Raw genomic sequence first — 7,500 nt, 5'->3', positions numbered from 1 at the left:
CCCTCTTGCTCCCTCCCTGGCCCCTTCAGTCTGCCAGCCTCGCCCTACTTAGCTTTCATAAAATGTGCATCAACCCGTCTGTCTGTTTGTCACTTGGTATTGGAATTGAATGTGGTGTCTTTTGTGGCTATTTCCTTCCAATACTGTTTGTTTCTCAGCGACATGTGCTCCTCTTCGTTCTCTCTCTTCATCCTTATTTTTTGTTTCGTTTCCATCTACAACAAAACATGGATTTACGAAGGGAAAGTCGTGTCTTGCAAACTTGCTGAGCTTTTATAGTAAGGTTTATGAGTCAGCAGATAAGGGTGATAATTATGACATTCTATACTTAGGTTTCAGTAAAGCCTTTGACAAGGTACCTCACCAGAGGCTCTAAAAAAAAGTTAAAGCACAGGATATAGAGGGTAGAATATTAGGCTGGATTAAAGCGTGGTTAGACGACAGGCGACAGAGGGTAGTAATTAATGGATCTAATTCCGAGTGGGGAGAAGTAGTTAGTGGGGTGCCACAGGGCTCAATTTTAGGGCCATTATTATTTCTAATATATATCAACGACTTGGATAGTGGAATTACTGGTGACATTAGTAAATTTCCAGACGACACAAAGATAGGTAGATTAATTAGGTCCGATTCGGATGCCATGGCCTTGCAGGCAGACTTGGATAGGATGAAAGAATGGACAGATAGATGGCAAATGCAGTTCAATATTAACAAGTGCAGGATACTGAGCGTAGGTAGAGATAATACAAGTAATGTGTACACGATAGATAACGTGGCACTAGGAAGTTCCTATGAGAAAGATTTAGGAGTCATAGTTAGCTCCGATCTCGGTACAAAGAAGCAATGTATTGAGGCCAGAAATAAGGCGAATAGAGTATTAGGTTTCAATTTTAGAAGTGTTAAAAGCAGGAGTCCTGAAGTAATACTAAAATTATTCTTAGCGCTGGTCAGGCCACATCTTGACTATGCGGTACAATTCTGGTCCCCACATTTTAGGAAGGATATAGCTCTATTGGAGTCAGTGCAAAGGAGGATGACTAAAAAGATACAGGGAATGAGGGATATTCCCTATGAAGAGAGACTGAACAAACTCAATCTGCATTCCTTAGAGAGACGTAGGTTAAGAGGAGACCTGATAGAAGTATTTAGGTGGTAGCCTATAAGGGTTTTAACAAAGGGGACATGAATGTAGTTCTTAGGATCAGTAGCGGGGACAGAACCAGAAATAATGGGTTTAAATTTGAAAAATTCAGGTTTAGGAAAGAAAAGGGAAGAAACTGGTTTTCAAACACAGTGGTTGATGAGTGGAACGGTCTCAGTGGTCATGCAGTCAGAACTGAGTCAATAGGGAGCTTTAAAAGAAGGTTAGATAAGTTCATGGATGGGTTTTTTTTTTTCGGTTTACCGTATGACAGATGGAATTAGGTAGCTTAAACACACTGGGACTGCCTCGTATAGGACTGGCGGCCTCTTGTAGTTTCCCTCTTTTCTTATGTTATGTTCTTTGTACTACTACTATTATTACCACTACTATTGCTACTAGTACTACTTCTATTACTACTACTACTACAGTACTACTACTACTACTACTACTACTACTACTACTACTACTACTACTACTACTACTACTACTACTACTATAACACTACTGCTACAACAACAACAACAACAACAACAACAACAACAACAACTACTACTACTACTACTGCTACTACTACTACTACTACTACTATATTATTACTACTACTTCTACTACTACTACTACTACTACTACTACTACTACTACTACTACTACTACTACTACTACTACTACTACTACTACTACTACTACTACTACTACTACTACTACTACTACTACTACTACTACTACTACTACTACTACTACTACTACTACTATCAATTATCGTCCTTGTTCTCTTCCTCGTTTTCCATCTCCTCGTCTTCAACCTTTTTGTTCTCCTAGTACCTAGTTCTTATTCTTGTCCACATCACTGAACACATATTCCTCCTCCTTCCTCCTCCTTTTGACCCTTCTACTTCTTATTTTCCTCGTCTTTGATCTATCCTTGTCCTCGTCTTCCTCTTCCTCCTACGTATGTACTACCACCACCACCGTTACACCACCACCACTACTCTCAAACATCCCTCAAGACCCTCCAGCTTGAGTTCAAACACCCCCAAGGGCATACGCTCGTTCTTCAGTCTCTCCGCTAATGAAATGGCGCCGTTTATCCAATGTGCTAATGTTGCCTCCCACCACTACAACCACCACCGCCGCCACCACCACGCCATAGAAGTTCTAGTAACCCAGAAATGCTTTGCTCTCTCACCGCGACTATTTTCAAGGGCCACAGAAATGATTAGCCGCGTTCTGAAGACTATTTCTCCGGTTGATAGGATGAAATGTTGCTATTCTATCACTAGAACCACAAAAAGTATCCTTGAAAAGCCGTGTGATTTCAACCAGAGCCTTTTTGATGTGGTGTTGACTAGATGCGATGCTGTGTTTCAGAATATAGTCCTGAGAATGATAGCCGCTACTTTTCTATGCTGTTTAAATAGTTAACATTTTATGCATGTCTTATACCAGGTTAGGGTAAAGTTTGTAAACATTAGTGTAGCATTGGTACTCAGACGTGATTGCCTGGTGACGCACTAAAAGGTAGCTACACAGCACATACGTTGGACTTTGCTGGAGCAGGAACCCAGCAGTCAGTGCAGTGCAAGGTTAATTAATAAGATTTAAAAACACATGCGTGTCTTGAGAAATAGTTAAGGTGCAGTGTTTGCAAAGCACTGACCTAGAAGCATTAAAGCACCTTTGAAAACTTTACCGTCATTCACTAAAACCTTTTTAATGTAAGAGACAGATCTGAATTTGTACAGGCTTTGTCTTCCCATCAGGACGATTGTCGAAGGTCACAGAAAAAAATATGTTTGCTTCTCATCTATGTTTTTTTTTTTTTTATAAATCGTCTAGATTCTTTATGAAACTACTGCAAACAAACAAACAAACAAAATAAACAACAACTGTAAAATTGCACTTGAAGTTTAAACCATAACCAAGAAGACACAGGCGGAGTTCCAGAGTTTAGATTACAAGCTGAGAATACTTATAACTCTTACAGTAAGGAGGTTGACATAATTAACAGGAATATGAGAAGGTAGAAAGTCTTGTGCAGTGAGGTAACAGGAGGAGGGAGAGTATGCAGTTAACAGGATCAGATGAGTACTTCGTATTAAATTAGCAATGAAAGATAGTAAAAAAAGTAATCTTGAGGTGAAGACAGAAGACGAAGACAATAAAAAAATATAGAGTTTGGTAAACTATCACTAGAATCATGAAAATATTCTTGAAAACTCAATAGATTTCCATCAAATCTGCCTGTTGAACTTAGGAGAGATCAGACACTGAAACCTAACACTCCTTTATTGACCTTTATCTTGCTATGTGCTCTCTTGCTAACTTTGGAGTGTAATCAATTAGTTGGCTGGACATAAGGTCGAACTAAGAAAAAAGGAATGGCTAATTCAATCTTTGCCAAGTTACGGAGGTAAGTTTTCAAGACAATGTCATAAAAAAAAAAAAGTGACCTTTATCTTGCTATGTGCTCTCTTGCTAACTTTGGAGTGTAATCAATTAGTTGGCTGGACATAAGGTCGAACTAAGAAAAAAGGAATGGCTAATTCAATCTTTGCCAAGTTACGGAAGTAAGTTTTCAAGACAATGTCATAAAAAAAAAAAAAGATTGTGGCATCTAGGAAGATGATGCCATTCCTAAACCTCAGGATTCGAATGTGTGTGTCTGAAGATCCCTCTGCTCCTGAAGCACCCTCGGCATGTGCTACCACTGCACCACTGCCCGTCATGGAGTATTACAATCAGGTTTGCGTCAACCCACGTTAGTAGAGGCCGGAATGCGAGCCTGTAGCGTGATATTCATATATTTTTTGGGCAATATAGGAGAGTGGTAAAGATATGAAAAAATAAATGGAAAAAGATGAATAAAAAACTACAAGAGAAAACTCCGTTAAGCCGGTTTTACACGCACAGATCCAAACTTGCATCATATAAAAGGCTTAACACTTTTTTTTTATTTATACCAAGAGAAAAAATAAAAAGTGGGAAAAAGTACCATCCACACATTTCTTTTTTTGTATGCAGTATTTATTTTTTTTTTAATTTCTTTACGAATTCTATATATTTCTCTGTACCCAATACCACACAATATCATCATATCATTAGCTAGATTCCCTTTTGTTTCTTTTGTTTTCCTTCTTTATATTGTATTTCATCTCTTTTTCTCTTTAATCCTTTGTTGTTGTTGTTGTTGTTGTTGTTGTTGTTGTTGTTGTTGTTGTTCTTCCACTTTTTGTTTTTTTATTTGTTGTTGTTGTTGTTGTTGTTGTTGTTGTTGTTGTTGTTGTTGTTGTTTTGTTGTTGTTGCTGCTGCTGTTTTTCAGTGCCTGATCACGAACAGAACAGAAGAGAGGTTGAGAGGACACAGCTTCGGCTCAGAGTGGAATCTCCCGCGAGTCATTGCGGCGTACATTATTCTGAAACGCTTTACTTTCTCACCACAACTATTTTCAAGGGCCACAGAGATGATTACCAGGGTTTTTCTTCTTCAACCAAGGATTTAGAAATATTATGAAACTATCGCTAGAGATTCTGAAAAAAATAATAATGGTAAGATAAGGGAAATAAAAGCACTTAAAAATTCGTGTCGCTTCAACTAAATTCTTTTGGAAGTAGTCGAGGTGCTTGGGTACGGTGAAGAAGTATTTCAGAATATGGTGTCGGTGTTGCAGAAGCTCGTGATGGCGGTAGTGTGCTAGATGGCTGAGTGGAAGCGCTCCTTGTGTAATACCCGCTTTAATAGCCACTCTCTGCCATAGGGGAGGCGCACCAGGGAATCTAGGCAGGGGGTGACACATGCACCAATATAGACGGTTAATTTAAAGACGATTCTGTTCCTTTATTTGGTTCGTCCTTAAGATCCAGTGGCAAATAGACAGTAATTGTAGTTTCAAACGTCTCGGCTTTTTGACATCTTTTGTTTGCCATCCAGTGGAAGATTTAAGGATTTTCAAAGCTGTATTATTGATTCTAATAACAATTTGCCAGGTGTTTCGCTTCACAAGATGGCAAAACATCCATGAGAGATTGACTGTTCACCTCTATGGCTTGTGAAAAGACTTATAAGAGGTTCAAGTGGGAGGTTTTAGAGAGTGAAGTGCGTTTCAATGAGTTTTAGTGATGGCTGAACAGGAATTTTGCTTCACAAGATAGAAATAACATCCATGAGAAACTGACTCTATGAGCTGTGAAAATACAAGTGATTTCTAACGGTCTCCAGTGAAAGATGTTAGGTATTTTTGGTCTGTTTTCATGGTTCTATTGATGGTTATGAAAGTGTCTGCATCATAAGTAAAAAAAAAAAAAAAAAAACGAAAATCCGGCCAATATTTTCCGTGACCTTGAAAGAATAACTAACTTTTAACGGACGTTCATAGAAAGTATTAAAATTTTCAAGAAATTTCGTGATTCTAGTGATACTAACAAGAATTCTGGATCAAAATTGAGAAAAACGCACACGATAACTTTCTTTATCACCATGGCATTGGGAAACACCGATGCTTTCACTCCCTTAGTGGAAGATGTCTGGTGTTTTCAAGAGGTTTACGTGATTCTAATGATAGACAAACAAGGAGTCTGCAACAAAAAGAAGAAAAAAAATAAAAAGAGGTGATAGCCATATGAGCGCGCGCGCACACACACACACACACACACACACACACACACACACACACACACACACACACACACACACACACACACTCATGTATTGACAGACAACCACCATCTCACATTCACCATTTTTACCAGTTTTCAGGCGGGTTCACACGTTTCAATATGCCATTGAAATTGCAAGTCACTAGAAGTATCGACTGAGCCCTTTCTAGTCGTGTGTGTGTGTGTGTGTGTGTGTGTGTGTGTGTGTGTGTGTGTGTGTGTGTAATTCACCTCGGTCGTATACTGGTCACCCAGCCAGTCTTCCCCATTACGGAGCGAACTCACAGCTTATAGACCGATCTTCGGGTAGGACTGAGACCACAACACACTCCACACACCGGGAAAGCGAGGCCACAACCCCTCGAGTTACATCCCGTACCTATTTACTGCTAGGTGAACACACCCCACACATTAAGAGGCTTGCCCATTTGCCTCGCCGCCCCCGGGGCTCGAACTCTCGGTTGTGAGTCGAGCGTGCTAACCACTACACTACGCGTGTGTGTGTGTGTGTGTGTGTGTGTGTGTGTGTGTGTGTGTGTGTGTGTGTGTGTATCTGATTCTTTTACTTATCTAACGTATACGTACGCTTACACAGACAAACACACACACACACACACACACACACACACACACACACACACACACACACACACACACACACACACACACACACACACACACACACACACACACACACACACACACACACACACACACACACACACACACACACTCTCTCTCTCTCTCTCTCTCTCTCTCTCTCTCTCTCTCTCTCTCTCTCTCTCTCTCTCTCTCTCTCTCTCTCTCTCTCTCTCTCTCTCTCTCTCTCTCTCTCTCTCTCTCCCCAGATATCAATATCTCGCACGTGCAGCAAGAGGAGATATTTTTAGTTTCTTCATGAAATTAAAAGTCACGAAAAAAAAGAGAAGAGAAAAAAAAGAAAACAATTCGACACAACTTACCTGGTAGTAGTGGTGATAAAAAAAGCAAGAATAGACAGCAGGTAAAGAAGAAAAGAAGAGAGAACATAAAAATATCAACTCAAATAAAATGAAGGAAGAAATATAAGATAAAATGATGCTACTATTATTTCAATATCATCCAAGAAAGGGAAGTAGATGATTTAAAGTAAACCCAAATAAAGCAGAAAAGAAAAAACTTGAATTTATTTTCTCTTTCCTTTATTTACAAGTTTTTCCGTTTCATCTTTTACTTTTTTTTCTGTCTACGTAAAGTAGACGATAAAGAAAGATTTGATTTACTTCTTTCCTCAGTGGCGTAGTTGGAAGTTATTATGTTCTACAGAAGCTTTCATTCCTTTTCTGAACCCGAAGAGAACCTGCTGAAGTGAGAGAGTTAGGAAGGATGGTGGACTGGCTAGGGCACTGACAGTCACGTGTAGGTGCATTACATATTGGGTCACGGCATCAGGTCACGAGCTGGGCCAGACAGGCTCTGAGAGAATCCGGGATTTGGAGCTCTGCCAGACATCCAAAGTCAGTGCTTTTCTTATTATTTTAATTCTTATTATAATTCTTCATTTTCTTCTTCTATTTGTCTTTTTCTTATAGTTTCTTTTTCTTGTTTTTGTTTTTGTTCTTGCTCTTGTTCTTTTCTTGTTGTTGTTGTTGTTCTTAGTTCCTGGTACCGTAAGACAAATGGGCGAGCCTTCTATGTGTAAGCCCTGTTCTCCTGGGAGCAAG

This window comes from Portunus trituberculatus, chromosome 37, assembly GCF_017591435.1.
Source record: "Portunus trituberculatus isolate SZX2019 chromosome 37, ASM1759143v1, whole genome shotgun sequence".
NCBI classification, from domain to species: Eukaryota; Metazoa; Arthropoda; class Malacostraca; order Decapoda; family Portunidae; genus Portunus; species Portunus trituberculatus.
Note: the sequence above shows the minus strand (reverse complement) of the source record.